Source organism: Phaseolus vulgaris, chromosome 7 (assembly GCF_000499845.2).
Source record: "Phaseolus vulgaris cultivar G19833 chromosome 7, P. vulgaris v2.0, whole genome shotgun sequence".
Lineage (NCBI taxonomy): Eukaryota > Viridiplantae > Streptophyta > Magnoliopsida > Fabales > Fabaceae > Phaseolus > Phaseolus vulgaris.
The window spans coordinates 13,215,115-13,232,820 of record NC_023753.2 but is presented as its reverse complement, the minus strand read 5'-3'; the positions used below and the strand labels follow the sequence as shown (position 1 = coordinate 13,232,820).

The window sequence follows — 17,706 nt, the reverse complement described above, 5'->3', positions numbered from 1 at the left end:
AAATTAATGGGTGTGAGTGTGATAATAAAGTAGTGCAAAAAGAAAGGTCCAAATAAGATATAAGCCAAATAAGAAAACCCTATAAATAGAGGATCAAGACAAGAGGTAAGTAAGAGTGAATTTTATTTGATAAATGTAAAACTGTTTCTGACTTTGGCATCAGAGCGCCTTGCAAGTACACACACCCATTCGTGAGGAGAGAAGCCGAAAGTCCAATTTGGAGAGAAGCCGAAAGCCCAACTAGGAGAGAAGCCAAAACCAACCAAGAGAGAAGCTGAAAACCCAATAACCGAAAGATTAGTGGGAGAAGACCATTGTCAACTTGTTTGAATGTTCTCGATCCCTTTTGCAAGAACACCTTTAAATTTAGTACTTACTAGATAGATTAAAGATTTTTATTTGTATAATAATGTTTTTGTATGGATTGTGAGTCTCTCGTTGATTTAGTGATGGATTATGGCATGGTCTGGACAATCAGTAGTGGAGATATAAATACCGTAAAATAATTATGAGATCTAGATACTCTAAATTTTTAAAAAATTACATTAATGAAATATTTATGCAGTTTCACTTATAATAACAGATGATTGAAATCTCTACTACATTTTAAAAAAATTACAAATTTTAAAATGCAATAAATATATTAATAAAAATAAAAATAATAATTAATTATATTCACTCAATAGTAGTTACAAACAATTATAAATATATAATGAGATTTTTATTTAGTGTATATAACTTATTTCTAAAATTAATTCCTTCATTATCTGATTTTGTCCAATTTCTGGTATTTCGTTGTTAAAACATAGCCTATATTTACATCTTTATCTTCTAAGATTCGGGGACATGTTTTTACATTTAAACTGGGCCCTTCGACGATACTTTGAGAAAGAGCCAAAAAACCAAACACGATAGTACATTGAATCATAATGTAGGAGATTTATCTTTTGGCAAATTCTCCCAAGACTATACCAATTTTAAGATGTACCAATCTGTTATCGGAAATAATAAAAATATTCTTCTAAAATGATAAAAATAATCTTAAATAAAATGAGAGAGTAGATAAAGATTACTTCTGGAGTCTTTTATCCTAAAATATTCTGGATTTTCCGAATACATTTTTTAATTTTGGAAATTTTTATCTAGAATACATTTTTAATTTTGTGTTCCATATTTTTTTTCCAAAATATATTTTCAGTTTTAAATTATATTTATTATTCTGGATTTTTAAATCTATAATAAGGATAATTTTAAAAAATTTAAAAATAATAGGATGCAGGTTAAAATTGATATGATGAAAGAAAAAATTACCTTATTTTTTATTTTTTCTTGAGAGCAAATGAGAGATGCCTCAATTACCACGTCATGCATACAACACACTGAAATATCTAATAGAAATAAAAAGCAAAGCAAAAGAAATACAAAAATGAGGAGCTGAGAGAATTCGGTTACAACATGTATTGATTGATTTAGAATAGAAGAAACGGCATAAGAATGAAAAAGAGTTTTTTTTTCATAAAGAAATTTATTAAATCAAAATATTTTGAAAAATCAGTGAGAGAAAGGACTTCCGCAACACATAACAACACCAAATTTCAATAGTACACTGAATATTTAATAAAAAATCAAAAGCGAAAAAGAAATAAGGAAAAGAAACGAGAAGCAACAACATCGCGATTAAACAATCGAAATTCGAAAACTACATGCATTAATTGATTAGAAAAAAACAAATGAAAATAATATTGGTTCAATGAAAAATACCTTTAAATGGCAAAAATAAAAAGTGAACCGAATCTACTCCAATCCAAATCGAGTTAACACGATGAGTCGGAATCCACAACTACAATGAATAAATCCAAGAAGAACAATCCCGAGGTACTCGTTGAGAAAGTAACACCTACTCAAGTTCCTGTGTATTCTAGTTTTAAAAACAAAACAAAAAAAACATAAAAGCAGTTTCTATTGGAATTATTATATTTTTCATATAGATATAGAAAGTGTAATATATGTGGTAAAAATAAAGCAATAGTTGGGTGAAATTGTTGATAGATAGGCATAATATATGGAGTAGCGAATTATATGGAGCATATCTCTCCAATTTGATTGTATATAAACAGTAGGCATGCGTTGAATGAATATACAAAAATATCCTTTCCATAACATTTGACATAGTATCAAAGCACCATTTTTGTGACTCTATAAAAAAATAGTCCTTTTTTTGCACGACCACCATGTCTTCTGAAAACTCTAAACACACAGTTACGGATACATCAAATTTATACTATATACATCATTCAGATCAACCCGGACACCTACTTGTCCCAAAGAAATTGAATGGCTCAAACTACCCAACATGGAGCAAATCAATGACTCATGCCTTCATAGCCAAGAACAAAATAGGGTTTATTGATGGCACAATCAGTGCTCCTTCAAAGATCAAGTAGTTGACAAAATATGTTATATGGAATCAATGTAATAGCATGGTTTTTTTATTGTTAACACATTCTGTTGAAGTGGATTTGGCCAAACGCATCATTCACGCAAAATCAGCACACCAAATTTAACAAGATTTAAAAGATTAGTTCTCACAAAAGAACATGCCTGCAATTTTTCAAATACAAAAAGTCATTGCCACAATTACTCAAGGTACGATGTCTGCTTTGTCATATTACATAAAAATCAAGAGCCTTCCTTAGGGACGAGTTAGACACATATCGGCTGGAATGGCACTACAAGAAAAATTGGCATTTTGCACTGACTATGACTCGAACCCAAGCCCCAAATGTTACAAGCAAACTACAACAGCCAGGATTCAAACCCAAGTCTTTCCAATGACCCGAGGAAGCATTGACCACTAGACCAAACAAGTTCTTTGGTCATATTATCATTTTTATTATACTTATACATATTAATATAATTTATACATATTAATATAATTATTATTAATAATAATAAAATAAATTATATTTATATTATTAATATTTATTAATATTATTCATATTATTAATATTTATTAATGTTATAATTAATATTATTATTAACATTATATTCATATTATTAATATTTATTAATATTATTATTAATATTTATGAATGTTATAATTAATATTATTATTAACATTATATTCATATTATTAATATTTATTAATATTTATTAATATTATTATTAATATTAATATTATTAATATTATTATTATTATTATTAGTATTAATATTCATATTATTATTAATATTTATTAATATTATTATTAATATTATTAGTATTAATATTCATATTATTAATATTATATTCATATTATCAATATTATATTCATATTATTAATATTAATTTTGATATAAATATACATTTAGATATTTATTGTGTGTGTATAGTAGTTTTATTTGACTTGAGTAATATTACTTTTATCCGGATATAGATAGATAGAGAGAAAAAGGAAGAAATTATATAATATTAATATAACTTTAATACTATAAATACATATATATTGATTAATATATTTCTTTATTTAATCATTAATTTTTTAAAACTCATGGTTAAATTTAAATTTACTTTCATATTATATATATATATATTAATATAAAATTATTTGATATCTTATTTTCAAATATAGGTTATTATAGGTAGTTGTGAAGTTTATGTTAGATGGCTATATAGGTGCTTGTATCTTACACTTCTTTTCTGATTTGAGATTCTTGTATAAGGATTGAAATATCCTTAAAATGTTTTGTTTAATTTTTTTTATTCTTTGTCGATAAAAAAATCTTATTTTCAAATATTTACTTACATAGATTAAAATTGATATAATGTATAATTTTTAAAATATTTTAAATTATAAATTATTTAATCACTTTGTCATTATGATTTATATATTAATAGAAAGGGTTATTTAGTAACAACTTTTTACATAGATTTATGGAATAATTAATATAGTTTAAACTATAATGATATGCTAACTAGTAATCTGTATTAGAGATTTAATTAATAGTTAATGTAAAAGTCATCATTTTATGTTAAAAGATAATATTGTTTGTTGACAATATTCTTTACTATAACACACAAGTAAAACCAACTACCTATAATGAACTTAATTAAGTCAATATGATCGTAAAATAATAATTAATATGATAGTTGATTTTAATGTAATAGGTAATATGATGATTATGAGTATGACATATATTAAATTTGATTCATACTAATAGATAATATAATAAATTATGTTTAGATTCAAGTAGATTATAGATAAATTAAATGTGATTCATATGTTAATATTGTTAGTATCATTAATATTGTTAGTATTATTATTATTTTTAGTATTATTAATATTGTTAGTATTATTAATATTGTTAGTATTGTTAGTATTATTAATATTGTTAGTATTGTTAGTATTATTAATATTGTTAGTATTGTTAGTATTATTAATATTGTTAGTATTATTAATAATAATAAGTATAATAAAAATCATAATAAAACTAAAGAATTTGCTTAGTGTAGTGATTAAATTTTACTTGGTTGCTGAAGGAACCTTGCTTCGAATCCCATTCACTGCTTAATTTTATTTTATGCTGCTAATATTTATATACGGATTTTGATTCCCGCTCCATATCCGTATGTAATTACATACGGAAAAAATCCGTATGTAATACTTGTTTACATACGGAATTTAATCCGTATGTAAAAATCCGTATGTAATGTTGATTTTACATACGGATTTTGATCCGTATGTAATGTTGATTTTACATACGGATTTTGATCCGTATGTAATAATTTGTATGTAATTCGCGTTTTTCTTGTAGTGTGGGTTAGGAGAATGATCACGCTACTTGGTGGTGGAGTCCCAAGATGAGTGAAGGAAGCCGCCACTTGAAGCTCTCCAAAAGCTCACAAGATTAGACTATGCTAAGGAGATCAAAATCTCACAAAAGGCTCTCTCAAAATGAGTAGAGTTTCTCTATATCAATTATCCAAATCTGAATTTACAAGAGTTCAACCTCTCTATTTATAATAGAAGAGGGATGAAATGAAACACAAATGAAACCCAAAGTTCCCTCCAAATTCAAATGCAAATTGGTGCCACCTTGTCATGAAGTAAGTGTGATCCACTTCCTATTTTCAGCACCTCCTAAAATGCGTCTACACCCCCTAACTATTCACACTTTTTATTTAATATTCACACCTCCTACAACTATACAAAATTAATTCAAATGATGCTCTTTTATTTAATGCTTGGCCTTGCCCCTCATGGTTTGGACTTGGCTTCTTGGGCTTGGGCCTTCTTAGGCTTGGGCTTTGGGTTTGGGCCTCATCTTTTGAAAAGACTAATAAGAAGAACTTTAAATGATTTGACCCTTGTCCATTCTTCCTATTAACAACATCTTTTTGATTCTCATCAATTATATAGGAAGAAACACAACAACAATTATCGATGATTAATTCGGGTAACCATGATGTTTACGTAAATGCAACCGTATTTCTCATGAACTTTAATACTTCAGTAAATTTTGTCTTCACAAAACCATGGATTTTGGACAGTGGGGCAACTTATCATATTGTTTCAAATCCAAAATTATTTTTAATTTGACTCCATCACTAGTTTCTTTGGTAAACCTTCCTGCAGGCTCAACAACTCCAATCACATGCAAATGGACCATGGATATCAAATTAGAACATGTTTTATGTGTCCTTTCTTTTCATTTAAATCTTGTTTCAACAAGTAAACCCACTAAAGCTCTAAATTGTTGTGTTGTCTTAGTTTCAAATGGTTGTATCCTGCAGGATTTGGTTACGGGGAGGATAATTGGTTCAGGTGAACATTGAGGTGGTCTTTATTACATGAAACCTTTCAAAAAATATTCTGACTCTTTTCATACTTCCAGCAACATAGATCTTTGGCATATGAGATTTGTTCATCCGTCTTCATCCCATTTAAAATTGGCATCTTTATTATTTTATTTCAATACGTCTACTCATAATAACTGCAATATTTGTCTCATTTCTAAACAAACAAGATTGCCTTTTACTCTCAGTGCAATAAATACACAATGTCCATTTGATTTGTTACATTGCGATATTTGGGGTCCTCATAAATCACCTACTTATTCAAATGCACAATTTTTTTAACCATCGTTGATGATTTCACTAGATGCACTTGGGTTTTTTTTATGCAACACAAATCAAATACTCAACGACTACTACAATCTTTCATCACATTTGCATATATACAATTCTACATCTGTGTTAAAGCCATTTGAATAAATAGTGGTACGTGATTTCTTTCCATGTGTCAATTTTTTCTTGATCACGACATTGAATGTTAACGTACATGTGTCTTTACCCCCAACAAAACAGGGTGGTTGAGTGCAAACACTTTCATATCCTCATAGTTGCGCGATCTCTTCAACAATGGCCTCTTTATCAACTGGATGTCAAAAATGTTTTTCTTAATGGGGATTTGCAGGAAGAAATTTATATGGAGCAACCTCCCGGTTTTGTTGCTGAGGGGGAGTCTTCTAGATTGGTATATTGTCTTTGCAAATCCTTATATGGCCTCAAGCAGTCTCATTGGTTTGGAAAATTTAGCAATGTTGTTCAACAATTTGGTATGACTCGCAGCGAAGGAGATCATTCAGTTTTTTATCGTCACTCGAGTGTTGGGTGTATCTATCTTGTAGTATATGTTGATAACATTGTTCTTACAGGCAGTGATCACCATGGCATCTCACAAGTAAAACAACACCTTTGTCAACACTTTCAGACCAAAGATCTTGGAAAACTCAGATATTTCTTGGGGATTGAGGTAGCACAATCCAATATCGGTATTGTTATCTCTCAAAGAAAATACGCATTAGATATTTTGGAGGAAATTGGGTTGATGAATTTTCGAAATCTGTTGATACTCCCATGGATCCCAATGTCAAGCTTCTACCCAATCAGGGGGAGCCTCTTTCAGATCTTGAGAAGTACAGGAGATTAGTTGGAAAATTGAATTATCTCACTGTTACTCGTCCTCATATTTCCTTTGCAGTCAGTGTGGTGAATCAATTTCTTAATTCTCCATGTGAAGATCATTGGAATGCAGTCATTCGTATAGTGAAGTACATTAAAGGTTATCCTAGAAAAGGTTTGTTATATGGTCATAATAACCATACTAAAGTCATTTGTTATTCAGATGCTGATTGGGCAGGATCTCCATCTGATAGAAGATCAACTTATAGTTATTGTGTCTCCATTGGTGATAACTTGATCTCTTGGAAGTGCAAGAAATAAAGTGTTGTGGCAAGATCTAGTGCAGAAGCATAATATAGAGCTATAGCCTCGGCTACTTGTGAGCTTATTTGGCTTAAAAAGTTACTTAAAGAATTGCAATTTGGAGAGGTTACTCAAATGACACTTATATGTGATAATCAGGTTGCTCTTCATATTAGCTCAAATCCAGTTTTTCATGAAAGGACAAAACATATTGAGATTGATTGTCATTTCATTCAAGAAAAGATTATATTGGTAGATATCAATACTGAGTTTGTTAATTCAAATAATCAATTAGCATATATTTTTACTAAACCCTTACGAGGGCCTAAGATTGATTACATTTGTAACAAGATGGATACATATGATCTATATGCACCAGCTTGAGGGGGAATGTTAGATATTATTAGACATAATTAGATATTATTTGATATTATGAGATATTATAGATATTGTTAGATATCTCATATTTATGTCATGGGCTTAACCCATATGTTTCTTTTCCTATATAAACATAACCTTATGTGTTCAATATACACAAGGGATTTACCCTATTCTTTCTTTTCCTTTAATATATTAAGAAGTGGACTTTAAGACTAACTCAACCCCATAAAATCGGCTCATGGGGTGAGGTTTGCACCCACTTATATACAAAGAAATATCCTCATCTCTAGTCGATGTGGGATCTCCAACACACTCCCCTCACGCCGAGAGTGACAGCTCGTGTGTGGGACAACATATTATGGGTGGTCCGATAATGGCCCAATAGCGGGTGGCACGATAAGCCCAACAAACACTCGCTAGGATAGACTTTAAATGGCTCTGATACCATATTAAAGGAAAAGAAAGAATAGGGTAAATCCCTTGTGTATATTGAACACATAGGGTTATGGGAAAAGAAACATATGGGCTAAGCCCATTACATAAATATGAGATATCTAACAATATCTATAATATCTCATAATATCAAATAATATCTAATTATAACTAATAATATCTAACAACTATTATACAACCAAGTTCCATCTGTTACACATTTATGTATTTTCGACAGCCAATGTTATGCAACAGTGAATAATCCCAAACAAAATTTGATCGCCGCGCTCGACGATGCATCTTTATTGGATATGCACATAATCATAAAGGTTACAAATTATATGATCTTGAAGACAATACTGTTTTTGTCAGTATGGACGTAGTTTTTATAAAAAAAACATTTTTCTTTTCATAAAAAATCACCCTCACACTTTTCTATCCTACCCAATTTGGTCAATGACTTAGACCATCAAAATTCTACATTTCCTACCATACTGTCGAACTCACAATCGGTTTCACCAACTTTGCCAAGTGAGCCCATTACCGAACCCATACCTATTGATCTCATTCCACCCATTGAGCCTATTCCTGAACCTATAACCACTAAATCTCCCATGCTTAATTCATCCCTTGATATTTCTACACAACCACTTTGACATTCTACACATCTCAAGCATATTCTTGCATGGCATAAAGATTACTTGTTGTCATCTCGCGCCAATCAGTCCAACCCTAGACAAGGTTCTCTCTCAGGTACACAATACCCATTTACTCATTTTATTTCTTATTCCAACTTATCTTTTGCTCACTACACATTTCCAGCTAACATTTCTACACATAGAGATTTTTCATCATTTGATCAGGCCATTCTTTTTCCCACTAGAAGGAAGCCATGGAAGTTGAATAATCAGCATTAACAGAAAACAACACATGGAGCATTGTTTCCTTATTATCTATCCAGAAACCCATAGGATGTCAATGGGTTTATAAAATAAAATACAAATCCGATGAGAGTATCGAACTATATAAGCGTGTTTAGTCGCCAAAGACTACATTCAAGTAAAAAAGATTTACTATATTGCGAATTTTTCTCCTACTGCTAAACTTACGATATTATGTTGTCTTTTGAGTATTGCAGCTGTTAGAAACTAGTTCACCTACCAACTTGACATACAAAATGCATTTTTGCATGGTGACCTTCATGAAACTGTTACATGGAGCTTCCTTCCGAATTTCATCTACAGAGGGAAAATATGGTTTGTTGGCTTCATAAGTCATTGTATGGATTAAAACAAGCGTCTCGAAACTGGTTTCCTACTTTTTCAAAGGTTATTCAAAAGGCATGATATATTCAATCAAAAGTAGACTATTCTTTACCAAGATTAATGGATCATCTTTCACAACTATCTTGCTCTATGTCGATGATATAGTTTAATAGGAAATGATCATGTCGAATAAAGTATCTTAAGGTATTTTTGCTCATACATTTTTTAATCAAGGATCTTGGACGATACAGGTCTAACTAGGGCAAAACCAGAGAAGTTGCCCATAAAGAAAAATTTAAAACTCACTGTTACTAATGATGATTTATTACATGACTCAACTAAATATCGCAGGTTAGTTGGAAGACTCATTTACCTCACCATCATAAGGTCATATATTGTCTACCCAGTTAGAAATTTAAGCCAGTTTATACAAGAGCCTCGCAAAATACACTGGGATGTAGCATTACGAGTTTTGAAGTACATCAAGGAGACATCCGGTGATGTGAGTTGATTTTAGGATTGCACATTTTATTGGTTGCTTTTTGTTTATGATTTTTGATTTAGCTATTTAAGGTGAGGACCCTAAGAAGATTCCCACTGGACACGAACTTAACCAAGTGGTTAAGTGAGTGTGAAAGTTCACTTCAGAAGGGTAAAGCGAAAAGACAAGTATAAGGTGACAAATGATGCAACAGAATTAGAGACAAGGAACAAATAAAGAAGAAGAACAAAGTAAAAAATGAATTAAAGAGAAGAATAAGACATATATGGAAGGGAGGATGGCACAAAAATAAAGAGTAAAAGAGGAAGGGATGAAGAGAGCTTATGGGAAGAAATGAAGTCACGCCACTTGGAGCGGAGGGACTCCAAGATGAGCGATGCAAGAGCCACCACTTGAGATATTACCCACCCAAGATAAGACCCAACATGAGAGCTCACAAGTCTCACAAAATCACTCCTATAGAGTTTCTTTACTATTTAGATTCAAGTTGTGAATACATGAGGCAAGATAGCTTATTTATAGGAAAGAGTGCATTGACGGGCAAGAAAGGAAAGGGTAAAAGAGTCATATGAAGAGGGCGACCAAGGAGGGTTGACCAAGGTCAAAATCGCCCCTTAGCTAGGTCTTCTAGAGGGTAGGGCAACCTTCCTAACCTTAGATGCCTAGTCTTGAAAAAGTGGGCTTGGTACAAACCCATTTCACTAAGTACACTCTCTTTTATGCTATGTGAACCTACTCTAGCCTATTTTGCTATTTAGACCCCAAAGTGATCCCAATTTATTTACAAACATGTTTTTGTCCTTTAAGAAGACCAGAAGAAAGAACATTTGGTGTTCAGGTGTATGCCCAGTTCTTTTTCTAGTGAGGTTCGTCTGATCTTTGGTAGGGTCTTGACTTGATTGCTGAGATGACTGCTCACAGTGTGAATTGTCTCTTGAGTCCTTGGTCATCTTCTTAGCTACTTGGATTGTATCACCCGGGCAAGGACTATTACTTCCCTCTGATAATGATCTTAACATGAAAGCCTATTGCAATTCAAATTGGGGAGGATGTCGCATTATTTGAAGATGAGTTAGCGGCTACTACATTTTCCTGGGAAATTCATTGGTATCTTGGAAGTCTAAGAAACGAACAAATGTGTCAAGGTCATTTGCCGAAGCAGAATATCAGGCCATGGCAAATGGTTGTCTGAAGCTATAACATGGTTACGTTATATCCTCCAAGACCTTAAGGTTCAAATTAGCATGCCTACACCTTTGTATTGTGATAACCAAGTGACACTTCATATTGCACAAATCTTGTATTTCATGAGCGTATGAAGCATATCGAGATAGATTGTCACATCGGATGGGAAAAGTTGCAAATTGGGATGATAAGTCAATCACATGTCTCCTCACATTGTCAATTAGCATATATATTTACTAAGCCTATTAGGAATTATTATATTTTTCATATAGATGTTTATAGAAATTGTGTCAATGTATAATAAATCAATAGTTTGGTGTATTGCTGTTAGATAGGCATAACATATGGAGTAACGAGTTATATGTAGCATATCTCTCCAATATGATTGTATATAAACAATATGCATGCATTGAATGAATATATAGAAATATCATTTTCATAATATTTGACAGTTTCCAAAACAAGATGGGTCATTACGGTATCAACAATAAAAAAACACAATGTCAATCGGTTTGAGATTCAAAATCACTCCTTAGTTAGAAACCATTCAACCATAATGACAAAATGACAGAATGTTCAAAATAAAAAAATATATTAGTATAAGAATAAAATAGAAAAAAATTATGTATACCAAAAGATAATTAAGAAGAGAATCATCATTATATATTATTATTATAAATATCTACATAAAATATAGTATATTATATTGGTTAAAAATTCATATAAAGATTTCATCTCTCTTACTTCTATATTTATTTCTATATTGAACTAGAAGTAAAATTGTAACCTGTACAGGAAAGAAGCATTTTTATACTAATTGAAGATATTTCAACAAAATTGTTTAAAAAAGGATATATTTATGTCTGCAACTTTAAAATATCGTCAAGATTAACGGAGAAAATAATATATTTTTAGTAAAAAGTAATATTCTTAACTTTTTCTCAATTTTCGTGTCTTTTCTCCATATATTCTTAATTGGTAAGAGTATTATTTAAAAAATAAATTAAAAAATAAAAGAAAATTACTGTTTTAGAATATAAACAAAAAATTATTTTATTTTATTTCTCAAATATAGGTAAATTTTAATTAATTTAGTTTTATTAAATAATATCTTCTTTTAAATGTCCTAACTATAATTAATGTTTGACTTTTTTTACATCATCACGATATGTATTTTTTTACGAGAAGGGTATTTTAGGAACAATATTAAGATAGTAGTAAAATTTTAATAATGTACTTATCTGTTTTTCTTAATATATGTGAAATTTATTGTTTTTGTTTTTATATGCAAATGAAGGTAATATATCTTTCAACGCAATAGCTATAACTTTATAAAAATTAATATTATCTTAAATAAATACTGACATTAACTTATTTATTTTCATTTATGTTACTCACAAACCAACTAAGTAGAAGATAATATTGTTCAAATAATCATTCATTGAAGCTGCAATTTAATTACGTGCGAGAACAATCCCTATATCTCATCTTTTTTATAAAAATATATACTCTTAGATGTGCTTTATAGAAAAATTAATTATTATCTATTTAATTATGCGACTATTACAAAGAATGGAATAAAGAATAGTGTAATGATATTTTAGTAAACAAAACTTATTCACTTATTGAGTTACTGTTTTTATGAGAAATCTTAAATGAAAGATAAAATGAAATGGATAGAGGGAGTAGATTGATAAACTTGTTTAATATTTAGTGCTTAAATGTAATTGGTTATAATTTGTGTGATAAAAAAGCTTAATATTTATGCTATTATCTTGGATATTGCCATAGGAAATAAAATTTGTAGAGTAATTTTAACTTTACAGTATCTCTTTATCCATTTAACAGGAAGATTGAGTTTTAAATTTCTTTTTTTTAGATGTATAGTAGTGTATCTTTAGAATTTTGAAATAAGAGTGTTAAATGAAGATCACGTTATAGTAAAACACTAACATTATTAAATAGAAATTAATTTTAAAAATAAAAATAATTAATTATTATATTAATTAAATTAGATATTATTTTATAAATTAAAACATTATTGATAGATAAAATAGTTTTTATTATTAATAAAAATATAAACTAGTTTTTAAATTGATATTTGATTAGCTATCAAGGTTTTAGCTACCAACTTTAAAATAATTAATGTAACATCCCTATTTTTACTCATAGTTGATAATATATTGTGCATGGAATATTTAATTAACATATAAGCATATACTACTTTCTCATATTGTATCTCAAAATATATCTCTCTTCTTAGGAGTTTTAATATATACACAAAAGTTTGAAAAAAAAAAACATCCAAATAAAAGCATCTCATCCTCTGGCTAATCACTGATGAGCTCTATTACCTGCAACCTCTTTTGCTCCCATGTAAATTAACACGATCATCACATACTAAAGAAAACAAACATAAAACAAAGCACATGGTAAACTAGCTATTTTTAAAACTTCAAATATAAAACTTTAAATATCAACATAAACCATCAATATTCACATATTTTCACAATTTCATCAAGATTCTATCACATTCACCATCCACATTACTCTTTCCAGATTTCTACTGACTCACATACTCAAACACTTGACTCTACTTTCGGAAGACTCGTGAAATTAGCATCCTGAGACCTGCATCTGTCATACTACTCACTGTGTATCCACACAATCATGCGCATAATCATCTCATTATCTCATATGACAGGGTAAATCCATTTGATTTGATCAGTTCTTTCAAAATCCAGACTCAGTCAAATGAACCTCCTTGGACTCTCACCAACTGAATAACTTCATCCATATAATTCCATTATACCAGTAGAGTTAGGATTGTATCATTCACAGGACACTCACAAATCAATACACCCTAATAACAATCTACACGATATTTTCTTTCCTGAAAATACTATGTCTTAATCACACTTTCACCCTATTACATATATCTTTTAATATCAAACAACCAATTCTCATCAAACATCACATTTAAGTAATTCAACAACTATACCATAATTTTAATTACAATAATGATACATACTTATTATACTTGTGATCCATGTCATGTAACATACAAGAGAAAAAAAAAAGGACCAGCCATAAACTGCAGATTAAGTCATGGTTCATGAGAAAAGGTGGTCAAATAACAATCTACAATGCATTGAAAAACAGGTGAACAAATTACAAAACCACAAGTCCCCTTAAATTGCATTTACAACTAAAGGAATGACTTCTGAATAAGATGGAAAGATGCAAGCTTGATCGATGCTGAACTAAGTTAAACTTTTCAATATATATGAACGTATTCTAATAATACAATTCAAATCATCCTTATATTATGAAATAAATACACAAACAAAAATTTAAAGTGCTACAATGTGATCAAATGACCATAAAATCCACTAAGCTGCCACAAGGTCCACTACCCACCAAATAAAACAAGATTCTTCCTCAAATTTACATGTAAAGAAAATTCACAACTCTAAGCAAAATTCTTATGCAGTTTTCTTGGGCACAAGATCTACATGTAAATAGTGTCATGAATGCAAAGGTTCATAAGGGAAGCAAAATGTAAACATATTCTCACATGAATTACATAAAGTGGTTCAACTTCAACCATTTCAGTCAATATATTACTTTACTCTTAAAAGAGATAATCCTGCAAGCAAAAAATTGGAGTTGAGACCACGTCACCCCCACATCCAAATCTTCTAACCTAGGGTTCTATTGAAAATAATAAGACTAGTTTCCCTTACCTGAACTTTAGTAAATGTTCACTAAGAGCTCCAAATCTACCAAAAGCTTAAAGGTAATTAACCTGAACCACAGAGTCCTAATAAAAAATTTAACTACATAACTAGGACCCTGAGTTAAGAAAGATTAACCCTGAAGCTAAAAGAGTCATATGCAAAACATATACAAAAACAACCCTAACAAGATCAAAATTTGTCTCAAGGAGAAGATAAAAAATGAACTTACTCTATCAGATATTCTGATTGGGCAGTCTTGTAGTCTTCGCTGCCAGGAGTCTATTAGCGGACTTCAATCGTCAAACTGATGAGCGAGGAGGTCAAAATCTTAGAGAGAAGAGAGAGGAAAGGAAAAATAAATTTTTTAGAGAAATGGTGGTTCTTTTAAAATGAGATCCAAATAACTGAATTTTCTATTTATATGTTTTTTTTAATAAAATATGCAGGTGTCATTTAAAATATACCACTTCTACTCTAATGTTATTTTCTAGATCCTTACAATTAATAGTTAAAAATTTTGTACTTAATTAGATATCAATTTATAACTAATTTATAATTTTTTTATTAATAATAAAAACTACTTTACATACCAATAATTTTTTAGTCTATAAAATAATATCTAATTTATTTAATATAGTAACTAATTATATTTTGTATTTAAAATTAGTTTCTATTTAATAATTTTCTTGTAGTGTATCTAGATGTTTATTAATGTCATGTTGAACTTAATAGTGATATTCTCCTATTTGGGTCCAACACCTAACAGACCCAACTTCACTCTATAAATAGGTTGACTATATCCAAATTAACATACGCATTTAATAACATTTATTAACTACAATCACTTAATACTAAATACTAACTTTAGTTTTAGTATAAGAAGATTTTTCATAGTTACTCGCAATTTGACTACCATATGATCTATTCATAATGGAGACTAATTAGTGACAAAATCTTGATCCATACAAGAACAATACTCTCACTTATTTTATTTTCTAATTATATTAATTTAAATAGAAAAAAACATGTCAGAAAAGATATTAACATGATATTTAAATGATTAGATGAACACAATTTAAGACAGTTACCAAAAGGAGTAACTTGCTACTTGAGAAAAAAGTTATAAAGACTTAAATGTCATTAACATTCTCTTAAAAACCAATAAAATGTTCATATTTTAAAGATATAGATGGTCACTTCATTTTTAATCTTATTTTTTATTTTTAGAGAAAAAAAACTTCTGAAAATAGTGAGATAATAATATCCTTGCAAGTTTTAATGATCTTAATTAATATTTAAAACTTACCATATATATATATAATAGCATTAAATAAGATTATATTAACTACAATTTATTTATATTTAAGTTCATCACACATAAACTTTTTTTTCCTTACATTTGAGTTTAGAAAAGTATTATTTTAAATTAATGGCGCTCTTACACGAGTATTTGTAAATAATAATTCTTATATGTGTAAATAGTATATACACATAATATTTTTAATTATATTATCATCTAATCAGAAACCTTTGATAAGTATATAAATTTTTACATGAATTACTGTACGAATTATACCAACTAATTTTTGTTTAGTTCATAAATATTACACCATAGAAATTATTAAATTACAGGAAAGAAATTGTAAAAAAGTGTTTTAAAATTGATTATATGTGCATAAGAGTTTCCTTGTCGTAATGATTTGGTAGATCTCATTAACCTTTGGGCTCGATCCATCCCATGGCTTAGTTTTATTTACTTCTAAGAGCTATTTTATAATCCTCAAGTTATTTTATTATTAAGTGACTATGAGAATTCTAAACTTTACAACAGTATAATTTTTATTTAAAATAAAAATAAAAACTTTTCAAAAAGAAATGGCATAAAAACTTTTCAAAAAGAAATGGCGTCGCCCGGACTCGAACCGGAGACCTTCAGTGTGTTAGACTGACGTGATAACCAACTACACCACGACACCAATTGATAGATGCCTTTATATAATTATTTTTAATATAACATCATAGTTTTTAAAAATATTAGTTTTAATAATTATACAAAACTGATGAAATAACAAATAAATTGGTGTCGTGGTGTAGTTGGTTATCACGTCAGTCTAACACACTGAAGGTCTCCGGTTCGAGTCCGGGCGACGCCATTTCTTTTGAAAAGTTTTTATTTTTATTTTAAATAAAAATGATATTTGTTGAAAAGTTTAGAATTCTCAGTCACTTAATAATAAAATAACTTCTTATGAGGATTATAAAATAGCTTTTAGAAGTAAATTAAAACTAAGCCATGGGTATTAACACATCAAGCCCAAAGGTTGTGACATCTACCAAATCATTACGACAAGGAAACTCTGATGCACATATAATCAATTTTGTGATATTAGTAAAATTTAATGTAATTAACTTATTTTCTTAATCTATGAGTTAGTTTTATTTTATAAGTGAAAACAGTAGTAACTCCTTGTTAGAATAGAAGATTTTAATACTATTTATTGAATGGTTTTGTGTAATCAGTAAACTCAATCACCTTATTCATCACTTTAAATCTTGATGATAATAAAATAAACTAAAAATTTAATAGTCTAAGGAATGACTTGTTTAAGTAAAATAGATATGGCGATCGTTAACTAGTTTTGTTCATATTATTTATATAATTCTTGAACTGCCGAATATATAAGATCTGAACCAAAGTTTATCAATGTCATATCCTATGGACTGTTGAATGAAAAGGTCCAATACAATTACTAAAATCAATGTTAAAATACTCAGAATCTTCCGTGTGAATTTAATAGATACCACTCAAATGATATATGATATTTCTATGAAGTTCAACTCATAAAAAGAATAGCACGTAAAACTTTGATTATACTTATCTTCTCATGTATTTGTAACATAAAACAATTGACTAAGTGTTACTTCGCCACTATAACAACTTCTGTTACTTAGTCAC

At 29.3% G+C, this 17,706-nt stretch overlaps 2 non-coding genes across 2 annotated transcripts; one reads left to right on the top strand and one right to left on the bottom strand.

The window, feature by feature from the left end:
- Positions 1–16,652: 16,652 nt before the first annotated feature.
- On the bottom strand, positions 16,653–16,726 carry TRNAV-AAC (transfer RNA valine (anticodon AAC)). Its single transcript has one exon. It is a non-coding gene; the product is annotated as a tRNA-Val (tRNA).
- A 103-nt stretch (positions 16,727–16,829) lies between these two features.
- Positions 16,830–16,903, top strand: TRNAV-AAC (transfer RNA valine (anticodon AAC)). The gene has a single exon. It is a non-coding gene; the product is annotated as a tRNA-Val (tRNA).
- Positions 16,904–17,706: the final 803 nt, after the last annotated feature.